The sequence below is a fragment of the Paramisgurnus dabryanus genome, chromosome 9, assembly GCF_030506205.2.
Source record: "Paramisgurnus dabryanus chromosome 9, PD_genome_1.1, whole genome shotgun sequence".
NCBI lineage: Eukaryota > Metazoa > Chordata > Actinopteri > Cypriniformes > Cobitidae > Paramisgurnus > Paramisgurnus dabryanus.
Genome location: NC_133345.1, coordinates 2,317,786 through 2,343,285, shown reverse-complemented (window position 1 = coordinate 2,343,285; position 25,500 = coordinate 2,317,786). Strand labels below are relative to the sequence as shown.

Below are 25,500 nucleotides of genomic sequence, written 5' to 3'. Positions count from 1 at the left end.
GGTTCAACCGGGCTGGAAACGGAATAAAAACAGGGTAGATCTCGAAGAATGTTTGGTCTCAGACGTGGCTTCGTGCGCTTTCCACCTGGTCACACACAGTAAATGAAATGTTAGTCGGACGGCCTCCGGGGGCGCCGTCGATGTGATCGGTCACAGGAAGATGCGGCCGTCTGGCCTCAAAGGGTGTCGCTCATACTTACCTGGCAGGGGAGACACCATGATCATGAAGGTGGTTCACCCAGGGCGAGGCTCAGCCATTGCACTCCGGTTGGGCTGACCCTTTGCGAATTCCCCAAATGTGGGAATCTCGACTGCAAAATTTCTGATAGTGGGGGACTGCGTTCGCGCTCTCCCCTGACCTTTGTGTTAAAAATAGATTCGCTTGTCGTTTTACGTAAAATCCAAGAGACGTCTAACCACGGCCCAAGAATACATTAGTCATCAAAAAAGCGGCTATTCAACGACTACATAACTTTTAATAGACAGCGAATAAGTGTCTAGGCTAAAACAAGGCTTAATTTGGGCTGTCAGTGAAAATCTAATAGCCGTTTGACCATTCCAAACGAATAGACTAGCCATTAAATAGAACCACAATCAAACGGCTACATGTCTAAGAGCACAAAATAATGCTTAGATGATTCTTTTACTTCCAATATAAGAGGTTCTCGGGAATGGCAATCATCCAAACTAATAAATTATAAAGGCTTTTATAAGAAAATGACAACAGTTAAACAACCTAGACAGCGTTGGGCAATACAAAATGCTAATAAATACAAGACAAATTGAAATATTGTACATGCATGTACATTAAACAAGCCAACAAATCTGCCAATGGGCTACGACAATTTTTCTTGAATTAAGTGTTTATATCTAGATTTGTTTCTTACCCCTTTGGCAGATTTATTTGCTTGTTTTAAGCCCAAATTCTGAGTTTTTTCTCCCTAAAGGCTAGGTTTATTTTCTTAGGGCATTTTGCTCATCAAAAAATGCATCTTATTTTAAGACTTTCTAGATATTTGTATAGTTAAAACAGTTCGAAATAACAAGTAAGAAATGATTTTTTGCAATGTATTCATTCATTCGCTACCCTTCATACTACAGCTGTCGAAAAACCACAGCAACGTCGACAGACCTGGAAGCGTAGCTGTATTTGTTTAACTCACAAAGACAACGGGTAAAGTATTTTCTTGATTACCTAAATGACTTGCTGTAGGAAAATAAGTTTAGGTTTAAGGGGGGAAATACAGTTTAAAGGGATATTTCAATTTATGATGATAATTCTGTCATCATTTACTCATGCATACAGGCTTACAACAACACGAGGATTAGTTTTTTTCTGAGTAACACAAAAGAAGGTATTTTGAGGAATGATGGTAAACCCACAGCAGATAGTCACCATTGACTTCCATAGTAGGAATAAAAAAATATGATGGAATTTAATAGGTACCATCAACCGTGTGCTAACCATCACTTTGCAAAATATTTTCTTCATCATTTATCACGATACTTCCAAAATATTTTTTCCTACTAAGTCAATATTTCATTATTTGCTTTACAAGCTTAAAAATGATGGTGACAGGATTCCATGGTAATCACAAACAGGTAAACAAGTAAAATAATCACTATTTACTTTTAAAAGCATTTTGAAAATTGCTTGCTTATGCTGGGAGTAAAGGTATTTCATGCAAAAGGTATTTCCTCTTTAAAAGGTAATGTATGCTTCTTTTAAAGCTGACACATTTGCCACATTAAAATAACAGAAATGTGTACTGTTTAAACTTTTTGGAGCCGGTGTGTCTGTGTTCTTGGGGCACACATCTACATGTAAAAGCAGAATTGCTTATTATTCTTCTCTATTTCTTGTATAGGTCAATTATGAGTGAAGAACCGTTCACCAAATGAAGACCGCAGCCAGGTGACGGGATCCTGTGGTAATCACAAACAGGTAAACCAGTAAAATAATCATCATTTAATGTTAAAATAATTTTGAAAATTGAAGTTCTGTGTGTTCTTATTGTACTTTATTTATTTCTGCAGGTAAGCACCATACCGTAAGCTTCATTCCCTTTATAACAGGTAAGGTTCATACTGTTTTATTCTTTTGTACTGTTTTATTCGTACTGTTTTAAATCATTCAGTAAATGCAAAGTTAAACTGATGTGTTTTTAATCTAGATTTAAAAGTGTCTACTGTTGAAGCACATCTGATCTCTTCTGAAAGCTGATAATAACTGAATGCTGAGGCACCTTGTTTTGAGTGAACCCTTGTTTTTTCTAAATGACCTGATCCTATTGATCCGAGTAATCGGTTTCATATTCGATTAGCATATCTGTCATGTATTGTAGCCATGAAGTGGTTTTTAACCTCTTCAACCCTGAGGACCCTGTCCCGGGTCCAGAATTTCGTATTTTGACTTAATATAAAAGATTCTTTTAATCTTTAATGCTCCGTCATGGACCCCAGTAACACATATGAGATACTGTTTGAAAGCTTAGAGTCTCTACTTTCTGCAGATATGCATCACTTTGACATATCTTTTACTGTAAGAAAGTTATTTACACTTAATTTACACTATCACCCCCCCAATATTTTTTGATATCATATAATATTCACATATTTCATATTTTTCAAAAATGACAAACATGGGCAAGTCTTATATCAAATGAAAGCTCTCACTCTCAGGAATAAGGCTACAGCATTATTTTTGTTCTAATATCAACACATATCCAACAATCATCGAATGAATAATAAGGTAAAAAATGGTCTTTTGTAAACATATGGGAAACTTGAGTGTGAACTGCCTCAGATAGCACATATAGCTACAAATGATACACCATCTTTTCTTTTAGGTCCTACTCTAAAAAATGAGTCCATTCACAGCATTTTTTTTGGTTGTTTGCATAATTAATCCCTAGCTTTTTATTATATGTGCAAAACAAAAAATTAATATTTTTATGAAAAATGTATTTCCGCACCCTTCATTAAAATAAGAATATCTTTTGAATGCGACATGATAAAGAGTTCATTCTTTTTTTGGGTGTTTACTGTCTGCTGCTGCTAACAACCAGAACTGTCTGCAGTCTGCTAGAGCACACAGAACCAGAGTTATACACTATCAAAGACAATGTTTACAACATAAAAAATAAAATTTGGTGTTTCATCATATGAAAAACAACATAAATAACAATATTTGTCACAAACAGCAGCTTTTTATGTAACTTCAAAGGGTTTTCTTTAAAATGATATAAAGAAATTGCATTTATTCCACTGTATGTGGTTATGGTAGCACTTCAAATGTTTTTTGGCAGAAATTGTACACCATAAGCGTATTATTCCTCCCATCAGTTGGAGTAAAATAACTTTTGCATAGATTATGATAGAGAAAAAATTCCTTTTCCTCTGTAAGATGACAATAGCTGGAATCAAACAAAACTGTCTGCAGGGACCTGAGATACCCAGGGCCAGAGTTATATACTTTCAAATAAAAACTTTAGAAAAAAACATCAAAAAGCGCCTATTTATTTTTGTGTTTATTAGAGGCCTGACATCACATACAACCATGTTTAGCACTTTCAACAGTGTTTTATGTAATTTCAAAGGGTTTCCTGTAAAATGATACCAAACTTTTGTATGTAAACCTCTGCATGTGGGTATGGGAAGCTTTTGAAATTGGGTAGGCCAAATCCAGGCGAAAATCCCCAAAATAGCTTCAGGGTGGAAGAAGTTAAACAAGAAACAGTACTTTTTAAATCCATTGACCATTGCAATAATCGGCCCTGCTGGTGATGAAAGCATGAACAAGTTTCTCTAAGTCCTGTCTTGAGACAAAACCTCTAATTCTGGCAATATTTCTGAGATGGTAGTAAAAGCAGAATTCCTTATTATTTTTCTCTATCTCAGGCTCTACGGCATATATGTCATGATTTTATTTGTCTATTTATATGTCTATTTACAAGGACTGCCTTGGCCAAATGTTATTGTTAATTAATATTGAAGCAGTTATTTAACATAGGTCCTTTGAGTAGTGATTTGTGTAATGATCCATATATCTATTTTTATGTATATTTTTAACTTAGGAATGTGATTTTAAAGCTCATATTTGTTATTGTATGACACCTCTCATGTTATGAAAGTAAAAAATAAATGTATTTTCTGATGTCTTGCATTTCTGTTTTTAAACTGTTAATCCTTATCAAGTGCTATACATTAGAAAGTGGATATAGAGTGAAATGCACACGGTGAATAATGAACGCAGACCTTCAGTGCCGGACCTCTGACCCGCTAACCTCCATCCCGACAGCCAGCGCCTTCTCCGGATGCCATTGCGGTATCGCTTCTCGGCTTTTTGGGTAAGATCGAGTGGACACCGGGGACTACACGTTTAAATGGATTTTTGACCTTCGGCTATGGAAGCGAGGCTTGTTCCGTCCACTCCGTGCATCGACTCTGGCGCTTTCCGGGGACAAATAAGGTGAGTTTAAAATCAGAGTTTGCTTCTTTAGTGCGTGGTTGCCAGTTTGTTTGCCAGTCCGTGGTCCATAATACGTTCCGCGTTCGTGGTCTCTCCATCGCTCAGTACTTTTCTGTGTTTCTATTTTACGTAAAGCTAACACCAAAACGATTGTGGAAGGCGCTATATAGATTGTTCTCAAAGAAAAAAAAACGAGAAACAAACCCATGTGAATATGGGTCAAATTATCTAGGCGGAGCACTTCGTTCAAAGAAAAACGCAACAGAATTGTTTGCGTTGAACAAAGACAATGGTGCCTGCAGACATCGAATGTGTATTGTGGATAAAAAATGGCCAGTGGGGTGGGACAATTTTTCTTGAATTAAGTGTTTATGGGAAAAGTTCACGAATTTTTTCTTACCCTGTAGTCAGATTTATTTGCTTGTTTTAAGCATAAAATAACAGGAGAAGAAATTGTGTAGGGGGAGCAGAGGGTTTTTTTTCGTTCAAAGAAAAGCAGCGTGGCACGAATGAATGTTTGGCTGAAATGCTATCGTAATTTCCCCCTTAATTTTCCTTACAAACATGAAACCAGAGAGAAGGGTCAGTTGGCATCGAATTGCACCTTGTATTCGGTGATTGATTGAGGAAAAATATGCGTATGTGTATATATATACTTGTTTTGTTGAACAGAGACAATGGCCGCGTGCTCCAGCGTCACCTATATGCCTATTTCACAAAATGGCGGCTTTGACCGGAAGTAGGGAAAACATCGTTCAGGTTGCACCACTACGATGGCCACTCAATATAGTATGGACTGACAGCTGCTTTGTTTTCTCCTACACATGAATTTACTTGTAAAAATAACAATAACAGATATTGTCGATTGGTGTTATATTATTTTTTTAGCATTTCGTATTATCAAAATATATCATATGTTAGACAGCTTATCAATTTTAAATAAAATAACGAGACATACATAACTATTCGTGTCTGCTCCCGTTTATTGTAATGAGTGTGCACATTTGGAGAAATACTTAGACATTTTACTTCTTATTTCTTTAGACTGAATAATTATTTCTTATTAATTCCAAAGTATGCGACCCGATGATCTAATCGTGGTGTATGTGCTATTCCTCGTTTGTTTGCCTGCATCCATTGCTTTACGGCTTGCTTGTTGCGTTTAAATGCACATTTGATTTCTTTACCAGCATTGGATTTAGACCATTCAATGAGAAGAGTTAACAGCGTTTATTATGATTGATAAGCCCTCAACGGAGAATGAGGTCGGCATACATTAAAAGCCTTATTTTGTTTTTATCGTGTGCCTTCCAAAATGTATGCGACGAAACTTAAATCACGCAAAATATGAATGGTAACTAGACGTGCTTGTTGTGTGCAAGGAGTGCATTTATTTGTAAACTTTTGCTAAATCAAAATGGTTTATTTGTATTTGCTTTTTACCTGGGTTTTATCAGGTTCGCAGTCGGGACATTTTTAATCCATAGTGTATGCATAATTAATTTCAAAGAAATAAGAAGTAAAATGTGTAAGTATTCCTCAAAATGTGCTTTGGACTAAGTCCCCCGTCATCACAGCAAACGGGAGCAGACCCGAATAGGTATGGCTAGTTATTTTATTAAAAATTTCCAGCCGTCTGTAAATTTATGTTTGAAAGAAAAAAGTAAATTAATATCTTACTTACTGTTTTTGTCTTGTTTTCTAGTGAATATCTGACAATGCTTAAATGGAGATACATTTACTTGGTAAGCAAAGTGGCTTAAGATATTATGTATTGTAATAGAAAATTGTTATAAAAACGTTTTGTTTTTGCTGGGAATTCTTGTATATATTTCACAGCTATATAATTAATTATAATAACGCACTTTTTGTTGATAAACATGTTAAAAAATACATTAACACATAATAATGTGGCAACAAATCAAATGTGCATTTAAATGCAACAAGCAAAAATAAATAAATAAAGCAAATGCACGGAAAAGAAACGAGGAATAAAAGAAACACCGCGATTAAAAAAATCAGATCGCATACTTTGTAAAATAATTGAAATAAATTATAAAAATCAACAGGTTTATATTTAAAACAAATAAAAAATATCTGCCAGCGGGGTAAGAAAAATAAACTTAATTCTAGTTTCAACTTAATTCAATAATAAACTCAATTTAGGTTTATTTTTCTTACCCCACTGGCAGATATTTTTACTTGTTTTAAGCCTTAACCTATTACATTTTAGAATTTATTTCAGTAAACAAGACTTAAATTCTAAGCCACTTTGCTTATTAAGTAAATGTATCTCGATTTAAGAATTATTTTTTAACTCGAAAACATTAAGAAAATACTAAGTAAACGAACAAATTGGGATGTTCAAAACACTTAAATATTTTTTTTCACTCTACCCTTCATATTACAGCTGTCGAAAAACCACAGCAACGTTGACAGACCCGGAAGCCATGATACATTAGCAGTTTTTAAAATAAGTTAAATCTAGAATCCTTATTGGTTTTAGATACTTTAAAGCAATGAATGATCTTCTTTCTTTTGAATTGATTTGGTATTATGGAGGAGCTCTGTGTCTGGTTATTGAAGATGATTTGTTCTTTGCTCCTATGTTGGCTTATTTTTTTGTTATTTCCGTTACTATATATTTTTTTTTCTTTGTTTTTTCTGATTTGAGGTTATGAAAATGTTTTAATTTGTAATAAAGGTTTTTTGAAAATTCTAAATTCTCTCTCTCTCTCTCTCTCTCTCTCTCTCTCATGAGCGTGGATCAGATCCTGCATTAAAACATGAACTTCTGATTTGCTAGCTCAACGTTCTACCTCTGGGTTATACAATGAGAACGTATAGAGTTAAATGCCCGCTAGCCTCCACCCCAAAAGCCAGCGCCTTCGCCGGCTCCCCCTTTGGCTGCGTCTATTCCGGTATCGCTTCTCGGCCTTTTGGCTAAGATCAAGTGTAGTATCTGTTCTTATCAGTTTAATGTCTGATACGTCTCCTATCCGGGGACTATATGTTAAATGGATTTTTGACCTTCGGAAATGGAAGCGGAGCTTGCTCCTTCCACTCCATGCATCAACATGGTATTGCAGTGTTTCCATGAATGGTGCGCTCCCCATCTCGGGGATAAATAAGTCAAGTATAAAAAAAAGAATTTGCTTCTTTTGTGCGTGAATGACGGTGTTTTTTCTAATCCGTGTGTTTTAAAATTGCTGTGATTTCGTTGGCTTTATTGGTTTAACGAAAAGCTTGCGTGGAAATGAACACGCTGATAAAGAAATGTTTTTGTAATGTATTTAATTAATTTCTTTACAAGTTTGCGGAGGTGATACGAGGACGAATTAAACATCCTCGACACAGCTGAAGGCGCAACAAAAGCGAACGAGACCGATTGGAATGTTAAAAACACCTGAAAACTTTTTTCACTACCCTTCATACTACAGCTGTCGAAAAACCACAGCAACGTCGACAGACCTGGAAGCATAGCTGTACTTGTTTAACTCACAACGACAACGGGTAAGTCATTGAGCCCTGTGTTTTTATTTATCCACGTTCTAAAATTGCTATGCTTTCGTTGTTTCTTGATTGCTCTGTACATTTTTTTTTGTTTCTATTCCACGTAAAGTTACTTTGTAATAACGAAACCATATATTTGAATGCGCAATTTAAATCCATTTGATTTAAATTGTTTCACATATTTCACTCTACACGGTTCAACCGGGCTGGAAACGGAATAAAAACAGGGTAGATCTCGAAGAATGTTTGGTCTCAGACGTGGCTTCGTGCGCTTTCCACCTGGTCACACACAGTAAATGAAATGTTAGTCGGACGGCCTCCGGGGGCGCCGTCGATGTGATCGGTCACAGGAAGATGCGGCCGTCTGGCCTCAAAGGGTGTCGCTCATACTTACCTGGCAGGGGAGACACCATGATCATGAAGGTGGTTCACCCAGGGCGAGGCTCAGCCATTGCACTCCGGTTGGGCTGACCCTTTGCGAATTCCCCAAATGTGGGAATCTCGACTGCAAAATTTCTGATAGTGGGGGACTGCGTTCGCGCTCTCCCCTGACCTTTGTGTTAAAAATAGATTCGCTTGTCGTTTTACGTAAAATCCAAGAGACGTCTAACCACGGCCCAAGAATACATTAGTCATCAAAAAAGCGGCTATTCAACGACTACATAACTTTTAATAGACAGCGAATAAGTGTCTAGGCTAAAACAAGGCTTAATTTGGGCTGTCAGTGAAAATCTAATAGCCGTTTGACCATTCCAAACGAATAGACTAGCCATTAAATAGAACCACAATCAAACGGCTACATGTCTAAGAGCACAAAATAATGCTTAGATGATTCTTTTACTTCCAATATAAGAGGTTCTCGGGAATGGCAATCATCCAAACTAATAAATTATAAAGGCTTTTATAAGAAAATGACAACAGTTAAACAACCTAGACAGCGTTGGGCAATACAAAATGCTAATAAATACAAGACAAATTGAAATATTGTACATGCATGTACATTAAACAAGCCAACAAACCTGCCAATGGGCTACGACAATTTTTCTTGAATTAAGTGTTTATATCTAGATTTGTTTCTTACCCCTTTGGCAGATTTATTTGCTTGTTTTAAGCCCAAATTCTGAGTTTTTTCTCCCTAAAGGCTAGGTTTATTTTCTTAGGGCATTTTGCTCATCAAAAAATGCATCTTATTTTAAGACTTTCTAGATATTTGTATAGTTAAAACAGTTCGAAATAACAAGTAAGAAATGATTTTTTGCAATGTATTCATTCATTCGCTACCCTTCATACTACAGCTGTCGAAAAACCACAGCAACGTCGACAGACCTGGAAGCGTAGCTGTATTTGTTTAACTCACAAAGACAACGGGTAAAGTATTTTCTTGATTACCTAAATGACTTGCTGTAGGAAAATAAGTTTAGGTTTAAGGGGGGAAATACAGTTTAAAGGGATATTTCAATTTATGATGATAATTCTGTCATCATTTACTCATGCATACAGGCTTACAACAACACGAGGATTAGTTTTTTCTGAGTAACACAAAAGAAGGTATTTTGAGGAATGATGGTAAACCCACAGCAGATAGTCACCATTGACTTCCATAGTAGGAATAAAAAAATATGATGGAATTTAATAGGTACCATCAACCGTGTGCTAACCATCACTTTGCAAAATATTTTCTTCATCATTTATCACGATACTTCCAAAATATTTTTTCCTACTAAGTCAATATTTCATTATTTGCTTTACAAGCTTAAAAATGATGGTGACAGGATTCCATGGTAATCACAAACAGGTAAACAAGTAAAATAATCACTATTTACTTTTAAAAGCATTTTGAAAATTGCTTGCTTATGCTGGGAGTAAAGGTATTTCATGCAAAAGGTATTTCCTCTTTAAAAGGTAATGTATGCTTCTTTTAAAGCTGACACATTTGCCACATTAAAATAACAGAAATGTGTACTGTTTAAACTTTTTGGAGCCGGTGTGTCTGTGTTCTTGGGGCACACATCTACATGTAAAAGCAGAATTGCTTATTTTTCTTCTCTATTTCTTGTATAGGTCAATTATGAGTGAAGAACCGTTCACCAAATGAAGACCGCAGCCAGGTGACGGGATCCTGTGGTAATCACAAACAGGTAAACCAGTAAAATAATCATCATTTAATGTTAAAATAATTTTGAAAATTGAAGTTCTGTGTGTTCTTATTGTACTTTATTTATTTCTGCAGGTAAGCACCATACCGTAAGCTTCATTCCCTTTATAACAGGTAAGGTTCATACTGTTTTATTCTTTTGTACTGTTTTATTCGTACTGTTTTAAATCATTCAGTAAATGCAAAGTTAAACTGATGTGTTTTTAATCTAGATTTAAAAGTGTCTACTGTTGAAGCACATCTGATCTCTTCTGAAAGCTGATAATAACTGAATGCTGAGGCACCTTGTTTTGAGTGAACCCTTGTTTTTTCTAAATGACCTGATCCTATTGATCCGAGTAATCGGTTTCATATTCGATTAGCATATCTGTCATGTATTGTAGCCATGAAGTGGTTTTTAAACAAGAAACAGTACTTTTTAAATCCATTGACCATTGCAATAATCGGCCCTGCTGGTGATGAAAGCATGAACAAGTTTCTCTAAGTCCTGTCTTGAGACAAAACCTCTAATTCTGGCAATATTTCTGAGATGGTAGTAAAAGCAGAATTCCTTATTATTTTTCTCTATCTCAGGCTCTACGGCATATATGTCATGATTTTATTTGTCTATTTATATGTCTATTTACAAGGACTGCCTTGGCCAAATGTTATTGTTAATTAATATTGAAGCAGTTATTTAACATAGGTCCTTTGAGTAGTGATTTGTGTAATGATCCATATATCTATTTTTATGTATATTTTTAACTTAGGAATGTGATTTTAAAGCTCATATTTGTTATTGTATGACACCTCTCATGTTATGAAAGTAAAAAATAAATGTATTTTCTGATGTCTTGCATTTCTGTTTTTAAACTGTTAATCCTTATCAAGTGCTATACATTAGAAAGTGGATATAGAGTGAAATGCACACGGTGAATAATGAACGCAGACCTTCAGTGCCGGACCTCTGACCCGCTAACCTCCATCCCGACAGCCAGCGCCTTCTCCGGATGCCATTGCGGTATCGCTTCTCGGCTTTTTGGGTAAGATCGAGTGGACACCGGGGACTACACGTTTAAATGGATTTTTGACCTTCGGCTATGGAAGCGAGGCTTGTTCCGTCCACTCCGTGCATCGACTCTGGCGCTTTCCGGGGACAAATAAGGTGAGTTTAAAATCAGAGTTTGCTTCTTTAGTGCGTGGTTGCCAGTTTGTTTGCCAGTCCGTGGTCCATAATACGTTCCGCGTTCGTGGTCTCTCCATCGCTCAGTACTTTTCTGTGTTTCTATTTTACGTAAAGCTAACACCAAAACGATTGTGGAAGGCGCTATATAGATTGTTCTCAAAGAAAAAAAAACGAGAAACAAACCCATGTGAATATGGGTCAAATTATCTAGGCGGAGCACTTCGTTCAAAGAAAAACGCAACAGAATTGTTTGCGTTGAACAAAGACAATGGTGCCTGCAGACATCGAATGTGTATTGTGGATAAAAAATGGCCAGTGGGGTGGGACAATTTTTCTTGAATTAAGTGTTTATGGGAAAAGTTCACGAATTTTTTCTTACCCTGTAGTCAGATTTATTTGCTTGTTTTAAGCATAAAATAACAGGAGAAGAAATTGTGTAGGGGGAGCAGAGGGTTTTTTTTCGTTCAAAGAAAAGCAGCGTGGCACGAATGAATGTTTGGCTGAAATGCTATCGTAATTTCCCCCTTAATTTTCCTTACAAACATGAAACCAGAGAGAAGGGTCAGTTGGCATCGAATTGCACCTTGTATTCGGTGATTGATTGAGGAAAAATATGCGTATGTGTATATATATACTTGTTTTGTTGAACAGAGACAATGGCCGCGTGCTCCAGCGTCACCTATATGCCTATTTCACAAAATGGCGGCTTTGACCGGAAGTAGGGAAAACATCGTTCAGGTTGCACCACTATGATGGCCACTCAATATAGTATGGACTGACAGCTGCTTTGTTTTCTCCTACACATGAATTTACTTGTAAAAATAACAATAACAGATATTGTCGATTGGTGTTATATTATTTTTTTAGCATTTCGTATTATCAAAATATATCATATGTTAGACAGCTTATCAATTTTAAATAAAATAACGAGACATACATAACTATTCGTGTCTGCTCCCGTTTATTGTAATGAGTGTGCACATTTGGAGAAATACTTAGACATTTTACTTCTTATTTCTTTAGACTGAATAATTATTTCTTATTAATTCCAAAGTATGCGACCCGATGATCTAATCGTGGTGTATGTGCTATTCCTCGTTTGTTTGCCTGCATCCATTGCTTTACGGCTTGCTTGTTGCGTTTAAATGCACATTTGATTTCTTTACCAGCATTGGATTTAGACCATTCAATGAGAAGAGTTAACAGCGTTTATTATGATTGATAAGCCCTCAACGGAGAATGAGGTCGGCATACATTAAAAGCCTTATTTTGTTTTTATCGTGTGCCTTCCAAAATGTATGCGACGAAACTTAAATCACGCAAAATATGAATGGTAACTAGACGTGCTTGTTGTGTGCAAGGAGTGCATTTATTTGTAAACTTTTGCTAAATCAAAATGGTTTATTTGTATTTGCTTTTTACCTGGGTTTTATCAGGTTCGCAGTCGGGACATTTTTAATCCATAGTGTATGCATAATTAATTTCAAAGAAATAAGAAGTAAAATGTGTAAGTATTCCTCAAAATGTGCTTTGGACTAAGTCCCCCGTCATCACAGCAAACGGGAGCAGACCCGAATAGGTATGGCTAGTTATTTTATTAAAAATTTCCAGCCGTCTGTAAATTTATGTTTGAAAGAAAAAAGTAAATTAATATCTTACTTACTGTTTTTGTCTTGTTTTCTAGTGAATATCTGACAATGCTTAAATGGAGATACATTTACTTGGTAAGCAAAGTGGCTTAAGATATTATGTATTGTAATAGAAAATTGTTATAAAAACGTTTTGTTTTTGCTGGGAATTCTTGTATATATTTCACAGCTATATAATTAATTATAATAACGCACTTTTTGTTGATAAACATGTTAAAAAATACATTAACACATAATAATGTGGCAACAAATCAAATGTGCATTTAAATGCAACAAGCAAAAATAAATAAATAAAGCAAATGCACGGAAAAGAAACGAGGAATAAAAGAAACACCGCGATTAAAAAAATCAGATCGCATACTTTGTAAAATAATTGAAATAAATTATAAAAATCAACAGGTTTATATTTAAAACAAATAAAAAATATCTGCCAGCGGGGTAAGAAAAATAAACTTAATTCTAGTTTCAACTTAATTCAATAATAAACTCAATTTAGGTTTATTTTTCTTACCCCACTGGCAGATATTTTTACTTGTTTTAAGCCTTAACCTATTACATTTTAGAATTTGTTTCAGTAAACAAGACTTAAATTCTAAGCCACTTTGCTTATTAAGTAAATGTATCTCGATTTAAGAATTATTTTTTAACTCGAAAACATTAAGAAAATACTAAGTAAACGAACAAATTGGGATGTTCAAAACACTTAAATATTTTTTTTCACTCTACCCTTCATATTACAGCTGTCGAAAAACCACAGCAACGTTGACAGACCCGGAAGCCATGATACATTAGCAGTTTTTAAAATAAGTTAAATCTAGAATCCTTATTGGTTTTAGATACTTTAAAGCAATGAATGATCTTCTTTCTTTTGAATTGATTTGGTATTATGGAGGAGCTCTGTGTCTGGTTATTGAAGATGATTTGTTCTTTGCTCCTATGTTGGCTTATTTTTTTGTTATTTCCGTTACTATATATATTTTTTTCTTTGTTTTTTCTGATTTGAGGTTATGAAAATGTTTTAATTTGTAATAAAGGTTTTTCGAAAATTCTAAATTCTCTCTATCTCTCTCTCTCTCTCTCTCTCTCTCATGAGCGTGGATCAGATCCTGCATTAAAACATGAACTTCTGATTTGCTAGCTCAACGTTCTACCTCTGGGTTATACAATGAGAACGTATAGAGTTAAATGCCCGCTAGCCTCCACCCCAAAAGCCAGCGCCTTCGCCGGCTCCCCCTTTGGCTGCGTCTATTCCGGTATCGCTTCTCGGCCTTTTGGCTAAGATCAAGTGTAGTATCTGTTCTTATCAGTTGATTTAAAAACTCCAGTATCTTTTAATTTGCCCCAACAGTACAGTTTTATCAAGACATTTTTAAAGAAATACATTTTAGAGACTCAAGATGTAAATATTTTAACAAATCACAAATCTCTTGTCTCTCTTGTACAGGACCGGGAGTCAGTGAGCCCAGTTCCAGGCCTCACTTTAGAGGAGGCCAAACAAGTATGGAGGAACACTGCCCACCCCGCTCTTCAGAACAGACACAAAGATTTGGCGTGGTTGGTGGCCCATGAGATCCTCCCAGTCAGGGCGGTAATGCACTCCCGGGGTATGGCCAAGAACCCAGTCTGTCCACAGACTGGGTGTAATCTACCGGAGACTGTTCGACATCTGCTCTGGGAGTGCGGTAATGCGAGGGACCTGTGGGCCAGAACCGGTCCCCTGTTTTTCCCGTGCCTGCCAGCAGGTGGGGTCCAGATGGACTACAAGCTCGCAGTCCTGGGGGTGGGTCGGGGCCTGAGGGTGTTGTCAGCACAAGAGTTCACCTCGCTCTGGCTCACCCTAAATGCCATTAAGGACACCATCTGGACCACCAGGAACCTGCTGGTGGGGAAACGTGTTACGGTGCCCCTCCACGCACGCGAGCGGATGGTCAGAACGGTGTTGCAGGGGCACCGGACATAATCATTCGGACGAAGGGGCCGGGGCCACACAGGGAGGTCCCAGCTTGCCACCGTGCCTGGCTGCCCGTAGATGCACCCAGACCACCACCGGCTACGGGAACAGCGGGCCGGAGGGTGGGGATCTCCGCTGGGCACCAAGAAAAAAATAGAAAAAGTTTGTTCTGTAGAGTGGGGTGATGGCCACGTTGGTAAGGGCTCACCCCGGCCCTGGACAATAAAGGACTTTAAAAAAAAAAAAAAAAAAAAAAAAAAAATTTTAGGTTGTTGTTTTACAATTGTTAAAAACTTTATTTCATGCATTGTTTTATTCTTAAACTCATTGGCTTTTTACCCTTTTAACACCCAGAAAAGATTTTAATAGTCCCATCTCTTTAAAAAAGTCTTAAATGTTATTTATTGTCTGACGTTTTAAAGATATTTTATTGATATAAATAACTGTGACTGTGAGTGTTTCTTCAAAGCCATGTTTGTTTTTGAAAAAAGATGTGATGACAATAAAAAATTTTCGAAAGAAAAATCTGTTCTTATCAGTTTAATGTCTGATACGTCTCCTATCCGGGGACTATATGTTAAATGGATTTTTGACCTTCGGAAATGGAAGCGGAGCTTGCTCCTTCCACTCCATGCATCAACATGGTATTGCAGTGTTTCCATGAATGGTGCGCTCCCCATCTCGGGGATAAATAAGTCAAGTATAAAAAAAAGAATTTGCTTCTTTTGTGCGTGAATGACGGTGTTTTTTCTAATCCGTGTGTTTTAAAATTGCTGTGATTTCGTTGGCTTTATTGGTTTAACGAAAAGCTTGCGTGGAAATGAACACGCTGATAAAGAAATGTTTTTGTAATGTATTTAATTAATTTCTTTACAAGTTTGCGGAGGTGATACGAGGACGAATTAAACATCCTCGACACAGCTGAAGGCGCAACAAAAGCGAACGAGACCGATTGGAATGTTAAAAACACCTGAAAACTTTTTTCACTACCCTTCATACTACAGCTGTCGAAAAACCACAGCAACGTCGACAGACCTGGAAGCATAGCTGTACTTGTTTAACTCACAACGACAACGGGTAAGTCATTGAGCCCTGTGTTTTTATTTATCCACGTTCTAAAATTGCTATGCTTTCGTTGTTTCTTGATTGCTCTGTACATTTTTTTTTGTTTCTATTCCACGTAAAGTTACTTTGTAATAACGAAACCATATATTTGAATGCGCAATTTAAATCCATTTGATTTAAATTGTTTCACATATTTCACTCTACACGGTTCAACCGGGCTGGAAACGGAATAAAAACAGGGTAGATCTCGAAGAATGTTTGGTCTCAGACGTGGCTTCGTGCGCTTTCCACCTGGTCACACACAGTAAATGAAATGTTAGTCGGACGGCCTCCGGGGGCGCCGTCGATGTGATCGGTCACAGGAAGATGCGGCCGTCTGGCCTCAAAGGGTGTCGCTCATACTTACCTGGCAGGGGAGACACCATGATCATGAAGGTGGTTCACCCAGGGCGAGGCTCAGCCATTGCACTCCGGTTGGGCTGACCCTTTGCGAATTCCCCAAATGTGGGAATCTCGACTGCAAAATTTCTGATAGTGGGGGACTGCGTTCGCGCTCTCCCCTGACCTTTGTGTTAAAAATAGATTCGCTTGTCGTTTTACGTAAAATCCAAGAGACGTCTAACCACGGCCCAAGAATACATTAGTCATCAAAAAAGCGGCTATTCAACGACTACATAACTTTTAATAGACAGCGAATAAGTGTCTAGGCTAAAACAAGGCTTAATTTGGGCTGTCAGTGAAAATCTAATAGCCGTTTGACCATTCCAAACGAATAGACTAGCCATTAAATAGAACCACAATCAAACGGCTACATGTCTAAGAGCACAAAATAATGCTTAGATGATTCTTTTACTTCCAATATAAGAGGTTCTCGGGAATGGCAATCATCCAAACTAATAAATTATAAAGGCTTTTATAAGAAAATGACAACAGTTAAACAACCTAGACAGCGTTGGGCAATACAAAATGCTAATAAATACAAGACAAATTGAAATATTGTACATGCATGTACATTAAACAAGCCAACAAATCTGCCAATGGGCTACGACAATTTTTCTTGAATTAAGTGTTTATATCTAGATTTGTTTCTTACCCCTTTGGCAGATTTATTTGCTTGTTTTAAGCCCAAATTCTGAGTTTTTTCTCCCTAAAGGCTAGGTTTATTTTCTTAGGGCATTTTGCTCATCAAAAAATGCATCTTATTTTAAGACTTTCTAGATATTTGTATAGTTAAAACAGTTCGAAATAACAAGTAAGAAATGATTTTTTGCAATGTATTCATTCATTCGCTACCCTTCATACTACAGCTGTCGAAAAACCACAGCAACGTCGACAGACCTGGAAGCGTAGCTGTATTTGTTTAACTCACAAAGACAACGGGTAAAGTATTTTCTTGATTACCTAAATGACTTGCTGTAGGAAAATAAGTTTAGGTTTAAGGGGGGAAATACAGTTTAAAGGGATATTTCAATTTATGATGATAATTCTGTCATCATTTACTCATGCATACAGGCTTACAACAACACGAGGATTAGTTTTTTTCTGAGTAACACAAAAGAAGGTATTTTGAGGAATGATGGTAAACCCACAGCAGATAGTCACCATTGACTTCCATAGTAGGAATAAAAAAATATGATGGAATTTAATAGGTACCATCAACCGTGTGCTAACCATCACTTTGCAAAATATTTTCTTCATCATTTATCACGATACTTCCAAAATATTTTTTCCTACTAAGTCAATATTTCATTATTTGCTTTACAAGCTTAAAAATGATGGTGACAGGATTCCATGGTAATCACAAACAGGTAAACAAGTAAAATAATCACTATTTACTTTTAAAAGCATTTTGAAAATTGCTTGGTTATGCTGGGAGTAAAGGTATTTCATGCAAAAGGTATTTCCTCTTTAAAAGGTAATGTATGCTTCTTTTAAAGCTGACACATTTGCCACATTAAAATAACAGAAATGTGTACTGTTTAAACTTTTTGGAGCCGGTGTGTCTGTGTTCTTGGGGCACACATCTACATGTAAAAGCAGAATTGCTTATTATTCTTCTCTATTTCTTGTATAGGTCAATTATGAGTGAAGAACCGTTCACCAAATGAAGACCGCAGCCAGGTGACGGGATCCTGTGGTAATCACAAACAGGTAAACCAGTAAAATAATCATCATTTAATGTTAAAATAATTTTGAAAATTGAAGTTCTGTGTGTTCTTATTGTACTTTATTTATTTCTGCAGGTAAGCACCATACCGTAAGCTTCATTCCCTTTATAACAGGTAAGGTTCATACTGTTTTATTCTTTTGTACTGTTTTATTCGTACTGTTTTAAATCATTCAGTAAATGCAAAGTTAAACTGATGTGTTTTTAATCTAGATTTAAAAGTGTCTACTGTTGAAGCACATCTGATCTCTTCTGAAAGCTGATAATAACTGAATGCTGAGGCACCTTGTTTTGAGTGAACCCTTGTTTTTTCTAAATGACCTGATCCTATTGATCCGAGTAATCGGTTTCATATTCGATTAGCATATCTGTCATGTATTGTAGCCATGAAGTGGTTTTTAAACAAGAAACAGTACTTTTTAAATCCATTGACCATTGCAATAATCGGCCCTGCTGGTGATGAAAGCATGAACAAGTTTCTCTAAGTCCTGTCTTGAGACAAAACCTCTAATTCTGGCAATATTTCTGAGATGGTAGTAAAAGCAGAATTCCTTATTATTTTTCTCTATCTCAGGCTCTACGGCATATATGTCATGATTTTATTTGTCTATTTATATGTCTATTTACAAGGACTGCCTTGGCCAAATGTTATTGTTAATTAATATTGAAGCAGTTATTTAACATAGGTCCTTTGAGTAGTGATTTGTGTAATGATCCATATATCTATTTTTATGTATATTTTTAACTTAGGAATGTGATTTTAAAGCTCATATTTGTTATTGTATGACACCTCTCATGTTATGAAAGTAAAAAATAAATGTATTTTCTGATGTCTTGCATTTCTGTTTTTAAACTGTTAATCCTTATCAAGTGCTATACATTAGAAAGTGGATATAGAGTGAAATGCACACGGTGAATAATGAACGCAGACCTTCAGTGCCGGACCTCTGACCCGCTAACCTCCATCCCGACAGCCAGCGCCTTCTCCGGATGCCATTGCGGTATCGCTTCTCGGCTTTTTGGGTAAGATCGAGTGGACACCGGGGACTACACGTTTAAATGGATTTTTGACCTTCGGCTATGGAAGCGAGGCTTGTTCCGTCCACTCCGTGCATCGACTCTGGCGCTTTCCGGGGACAAATAAGGTGAGTTTAAAATCAGAGTTTGCTTCTTTAGTGCGTGGTTGCCAGTTTGTTTGCCAGTCCGTGGTCCATAATACGTTCCGCGTTCGTGGTCTCTCCATCGCTCAGTACTTTTCTGTGTTTCTATTTTACGTAAAGCTAACACCAAAACGATTGTGGAAGGCGCTATATAGATTGTTCTCAAAGAAAAAAAAACGAGAAACAAACCCATGTGAATATGGGTCAAATTATCTAGGCGGAGCACTTCGTTCAAAGAAAAACGCAACAGAATTGTTTGCGTTGAACAAAGACAATGGTGCCTGCAGACATCGAATGTGTATTGTGGATAAAAAATGGCCAGTGGGGTGGGACAATTTTTCTTGAATTAAGTGTTTATGGGAAAAGTTCACGAATTTTTTCTTACCCTGTAGTCAGATTTATTTGCTTGTTTTAAGCATAAAATAACAGGAGAAGAAATTGTGTAGGGGGAGCAGAGGGTTTTTTTTCGTTCAAAGAAAAGCAGCGTGGCACGAATGAATGTTTGGCTGAAATGCTATCGTAATTTCCCCCTTAATTTTCCTTACAAACATGAAACCAGAGAGAAGGGTCAGTTGGCATCGAATTGCACCTTGTATTCGGTGATTGATTGAGGAAAAATATGCGTATGTGTATATATATACTTGTTTTGTTGAACAGAGACAATGGCCGCGTGCTCCAGCGTCACCTATATGCCTATTTCACAAAATGGCGGCTTTGACCGGAAGTAGGGAAAACATCGTTCAGGTTGCACCACTACGATGGCCACTCAATATAGTATGGACTGACAGCTGCTTTGTTTTCTCCTACACATGAATTTACTTGTAAAAATAACAATAACAGATATTGTCGATTGGTGTTATATTATTTTTTTAGCATTTCGTATTATCAAAATATATCATATGTTAGACAGCTTATCAATTTTAAATAAAATAACGAGACATACATAACTATTCGTGTCTGCTCCCGTTTATTGTAATGAGTGTGCACATTTGGAGAAATACTTAGACATTTTACTTCTTATTTCTTTAGACTGAATAATTATTTCTTATTAATTCCAAAGTATGCGACCCGATGATCTAATCGTGGTGTATGTGCTATTCCTCGTTTGTTTGCCTGCATCCATTGCTTTACGGCTTGCTTGTTGCGTTTAAATGCACATTTGATTTCTTTACCAGCATTGGATTTAGACCATTCAATGAGAAGAGTTAACCGCGTTTATTATGATTGATAAGCCCTCAACGGAGAATGAGGTCGGCATACATTAAAAGCCTTATTTTGTTTTTATCGTGTGCCTTCCAAAATGTATGCGACGAAACTTAAATCACGCAAAATATGAATGGTAACTAGACGTGCTTGTTGTGTGCAAGGAGTGCATTTATTTGTAAACTTTTGCTAAATCAAAATGGTTTATTTGTATTTGCTTTTTACCTGGGTTTTATCAGGTTCGCAGTCGGGACATTTTTAATCCATAGTGTATGCATAATTAATTTCAAAGAAATAAGAAGTAAAATGTGTAAGTATTCCTCAAAATGTGCTTTGGACTAAGTCCCCCGTCATCACAGCAAACGGGAGCAGACCCGAATAGGTATGGCTAGTTATTTTATTAAAAATTTCCAGCCGTCTGTAAATTTATGTTTGAAAGAAAAAAGTAAATTAATATCTTACTTACTGTTTTTGTCTTGTTTTCTAGTGAATATCTGACAATGCTTAAATGGAGATACATTTACTTGGTAAGCAAAGTGGCTTAAGATATTATGTATTGTAATAGAAAATTGTTATAAAAACGTTTTGTTTTTGCTGGGAATTCTTGTATATATTTCACAGCTATATAATTAATTATAATAACGCACTTTTTGTTGATAAACATGTTAAAAAATACATTAACACATAATAATGTGGCAACAAATCAAATGTGCATTTAAATGCAACAAGCAAAAATAAATAAATAAAGCAAATGCACGGAAAAGAAACGAGGAATAAAAGAAACACCGCGATTAAAAAAATCAGATCGCATACTTTGTAAAATAATTGAAATAAATTATAAAAATCAACAGGTTTATATTTAAAACAAATAAAAAATATCTGCCAGCGGGGTAAGAAAAATAAACTTAATTCTAGTTTCAACTTAATTCAATAATAAACTCAATTTAGGTTTATTTTTCTTACCCCACTGGCAGATATTTTTACTTGTTTTAAGCCTTAACCTATTACATTTTAGAATTTGTTTCAGTAAACAAGACTTAAATTCTAAGCCACTTTGCTTATTAAGTAAATGTATCTCGATTTAAGAATTATTTTTTAACTCGAAAACATTAAGAAAATACTAAGTAAACGAACAAATTGGGATGTTCAAAACACTTAAATATTTTTTTTCACTCTACCCTTCATATTACAGCTGTCGAAAAACCACAGCAACGTTGACAGACCCGGAAGCCATGATACATTAGCAGTTTTTAAAATAAGTTAAATCTAGAATCCTTATTGGTTTTAGATACTTTAAAGCAATGAATGATCTTCTTTCTTTTGAATTGATTTGGTATTATGGAGGAGCTCTGTGTCTGGTTATTGAAGATGATTTGTTCTTTGCTCCTATGTTGGCTTATTTTTTTGTTATTTCCGTTACTATATATATTTTTTTCTTTGTTTTTTCTGATTTGAGGTTATGAAAATGTTTTAATTTGTAATAAAGGTTTTTTGAAAATTCTAAATTCTCTCTATCTCTCTCTCTCTCTCTCTCTCTCTCATGAGCGTGGATCAGATCCTGCATTAAAACATGAACTTCTGATTTGCTAGCTCAACGTTCTACCTCTGGGTTATACAATGAGAACGTATAGAGTTAAATGCCCGCTAGCCTCCACCCCAAAAGCCAGCGCCTTCGCCGGCTCCCCCTTTGGCTGCGTCTATTCCGGTATCGCTTCTCGGCCTTTTGGCTAAGATCAAGTGTAGTATCTGTTCTTATCAGTTTAATGTCTGATACGTCTCCTATCCGGGGACTATATGTTAAATGGATTTTTGACCTTCGGAAATGGAAGCGGAGCTTGCTCCTTCCACTCCATGCATCAACATGGTATTGCAGTGTTTCCATGAATGGTGCGCTCCCCATCTCGGGGATAAATAAGTCAAGTATAAAAAAAAGAATTTGCTTCTTTTGTGCGTGAATGACGGTGTTTTTTCTAATCCGTGTGTTTTAAAATTGCTGTGATTTCGTTGGCTTTATTGGTTTAACGAAAAGCTTGCGTGGAAATGAACACGCTGATAAAGAAATGTTTTTGTAATGTATTTAATTAATTTCTTTACAAGTTTGCGGAGGTGATACGAGGACGAATTAAACATCCTCGACACAGCTGAAGGCGCAACAAAAGCGAACGAGACCGATTGGAATGTTAAAAACACCTGAAAACTTTTTTCACTACCCTTCATACTACAGCTGTCGAAAAACCACAGCAACGTCGACAGACCTGGAAGCATAGCTGTACTTGTTTAACTCACAACGACAACGGGTAAGTCATTGAGCCCTGTGTTTTTATTTATCCACGTTCTAAAATTGCTATGCTTTCGTTGTTTCTTGATTGCTCTGTACATTTTTTTTTGTTTCTATTCCACGTAAAGTTACTTTGTAATAACGAAACCATATATTTGAATGCGCAATTTAAATCCATTTGATTTAAATTGTTTCACATATTTCACTCTACACGGTTCAACCGGGCTGGAAACGGAATAAAAACAGGGTAGATCTCGAAGAATGTTTGGTCTCAGACGTGGCTTCGTGCGCTTTCCACCTGGTCACACACAGTAAATGAAATGTTAGTCGGACGGCCTCCGGGGGCGCCGTCGATGTGATCGGTCACAGGAAGATGCGGCCGTCTGGCCTCAAAGGGTGTCGCTCATACTTACCTGGCAGGGGAGACACCATGATCATGAAGGTGGTTCACCCAGGGCGAGGCTCAGCCATTGCACTCCGGTTGGGCTGACCCTTTGCGAATTCCCCAAATGTGGGAATCTCGACTGCAAAATTTCTGATAGTGGGGGACTGCGTTCGCGCTCTCCCCTGACCTTTGTGTTAAAAATAGATTCGCTTGTCGTTTTACGTAAAATCCAAGAGACGTCTAACCACGGCCCAAGAATACATTAGTCATCAAAAAAGCGGCTATTCAACGACTACATAACTTTTAATAGACAGCGAATAAGTGTCTAGGCTAAAACTAGGCTTAATTTGGGCTGTCAGTGAAAATCTAATAGCCGTTTGACCATTCCAAACGAATAGACTAGCCATTAAATAGAACCACAATCAAACGGCTACATGTCTAAGAGCACAAAATAATGCTTAGATGATTCTTTTACTTCCAATATAAGAGGTTCTCGGGAATGGCAATCATCCAAACTAATAAATTATAAAGGCTTTTATAAGAAAATGACAACAGTTAAACAACCTAGACAGCGTTGGGCAATACAAAATGCTAATAAATACAAGACAAATTGAAATATTGTACATGCATGTACATTAAACAAGCCAACAAATCTGCCAATGGGCTACGACAATTTTTCTTGAATTAAGTGTTTATATCTAGATTTGTTTCTTACCCCTTTGGCAGATTTATTTGCTTGTTTTAAGCCCAAATTCTGAGTTTTTTCTCCCTAAAGGCTATGTTTATTTTCTTAGGGCATTTTGCTCATCAAAAAATGCATCTTATTTTAAGACTTTCTAGATATTTGTATAGTTAAAACAGTTCGAAATAACAAGTAAGAAATGATTTTTTGCAATGTATTCATTCATTCGCTACCCTTCATACTACAGCTGTCGAAAAACCACAGCAACGTCGACAGACCTGGAAGCGTAGCTGTATTTGTTTAACTCACAAAGACAACGGGTAAAGTATTTTCTTGATTACCTAAATGACTTGCTGTAGGAAAATAAGTTTAGGTTTAAGGGGGGAAATACAGTTTAAAGGGATATTTCAATTTATGATGATAATTCTGTCATCATTTACTCATGCATACAGGCTTACAACAACACGAGGATTAGTTTTTTTCTGAGTAACACAAAAGAAGGTATTTTGAGGAATGATGGTAAACCCACAGCAGATAGTCACCATTGACTTCCATAGTAGGAATAAAAAAATATGATGGAATTTAATAGGTACCATCAACCGTGTGCTAACCATCACTTTGCAAAATATTTTCTTCATCATTTATCACGATACTTCCAAAATATTTTTTCCTACTAAGTCAATATTTCATTATTTGCTTTACAAGCTTAAAAATGATGGTGACAGGATTCCATGGTAATCACAAACAGGTAAACAAGTAAAATAATCACTATTTACTTTTAAAAGCATTTTGAAAATTGCTTGCTTATGCTGGGAGTAAAGGTATTTCATGCAAAAGGTATTTCCTCTTTAAAAGGTAATGTATGCTTCTTTTAAAGCTGACACATTTGCCACATTAAAATAACAGAAATGTGTACTGTTTAAACTTTTTGGAGCCGGTGTGTCTGTGTTCTTGGGGCACACATCTACATGTAAAAGCAGAATTGCTTATTATTCTTCTCTATTTCTTGTATAGGTCAATTATGAGTGAAGAACCGTTCACCAAATGAAGACCGCAGCCAGGTGACGGGATCCTGTGGTAATCACAAACAGGTAAACCAGTAAAATAATCATCATTTAATGTTAAAATAATTTTGAAAATTGAAGTTCTGTGTGTTCTTATTGTACTTTATTTATTTCTGCAGGTAAGCACCATACCGTAAGCTTCATTCCCTTTATAACAGGTAAGGTTCATACTGTTTTATTCTTTTGTACTGTTTTATTCGTACTGTTTTAAATCATTCAGTAAATGCAAAGTTAAACTGATGTGTTTTTAATCTATATTTAAAAGTGTCTACTGTTGAAGCACATCTGATCTCTTCTGAAAGCTGATAATAACTGAATGCTGAGGCACCTTGTTTTGAGTGAACCCTTGTTTTTTCTAAATGACCTGATCCTATTGATCCGAGTAATCGGTTTCATATTCGATTAGCATATCTGTCATGTATTGTAGCCATGAAGTGGTTTTTAAACAAGAAACAGTACTTTTTAAATCCATTGACCATTGCAATAATCGGCCCTGCTGGTGATGAAAGCATGAACAAGTTTCTCTAAGTCCTGTCTTGAGACAAAACCTCTAATTCTGGCAATATTTCTGAGATGGTAGTAAAAGCAGAAT

General features: G+C 36.3%; 6 non-coding genes and 2 pseudogenes across 6 annotated transcripts; all 8 read left to right on the top strand.

Moving 5' to 3' along the window:
• Window positions 1-192: 192 nt before the first annotated feature.
• Window positions 193-357, top strand: LOC135764331 (U1 spliceosomal RNA). Its single transcript, XR_010539885.1, has one exon. It is a non-coding gene; the product is annotated as a U1 spliceosomal RNA (small nuclear RNA).
• A 7,037-nt stretch (window positions 358-7,394) lies between these two features.
• LOC135764467 (U2 spliceosomal RNA) lies at window positions 7,395-7,585 on the top strand. The gene has a single exon (XR_010540014.1). It is a non-coding gene; the product is annotated as a U2 spliceosomal RNA (small nuclear RNA).
• A 785-nt stretch (window positions 7,586-8,370) lies between these two features.
• LOC135764330 (U1 spliceosomal RNA) lies at window positions 8,371-8,535 on the top strand. Its single transcript, XR_010539884.1, has one exon. It is a non-coding gene; the product is annotated as a U1 spliceosomal RNA (small nuclear RNA).
• A 5,673-nt stretch (window positions 8,536-14,208) lies between these two features.
• LOC135764561 (U2 spliceosomal RNA) lies at window positions 14,209-14,421 on the top strand (annotated as a pseudogene).
• Window positions 14,422-15,406: 985 nt separating this feature from the next.
• LOC135764540 (U2 spliceosomal RNA) lies at window positions 15,407-15,582 on the top strand (annotated as a pseudogene).
• A 785-nt stretch (window positions 15,583-16,367) lies between these two features.
• On the top strand, window positions 16,368-16,532 carry LOC135764329 (U1 spliceosomal RNA). Its single transcript, XR_010539883.1, has one exon. It is a non-coding gene; the product is annotated as a U1 spliceosomal RNA (small nuclear RNA).
• A 5,674-nt stretch (window positions 16,533-22,206) lies between these two features.
• LOC135764466 (U2 spliceosomal RNA) lies at window positions 22,207-22,397 on the top strand. The gene has a single exon (XR_010540013.1). It is a non-coding gene; the product is annotated as a U2 spliceosomal RNA (small nuclear RNA).
• Window positions 22,398-23,182: 785 nt separating this feature from the next.
• Window positions 23,183-23,347, top strand: LOC135764327 (U1 spliceosomal RNA). The gene has a single exon (XR_010539881.1). It is a non-coding gene; the product is annotated as a U1 spliceosomal RNA (small nuclear RNA).
• The last annotated feature ends 2,153 nt before the right edge of the window (window positions 23,348-25,500 follow it).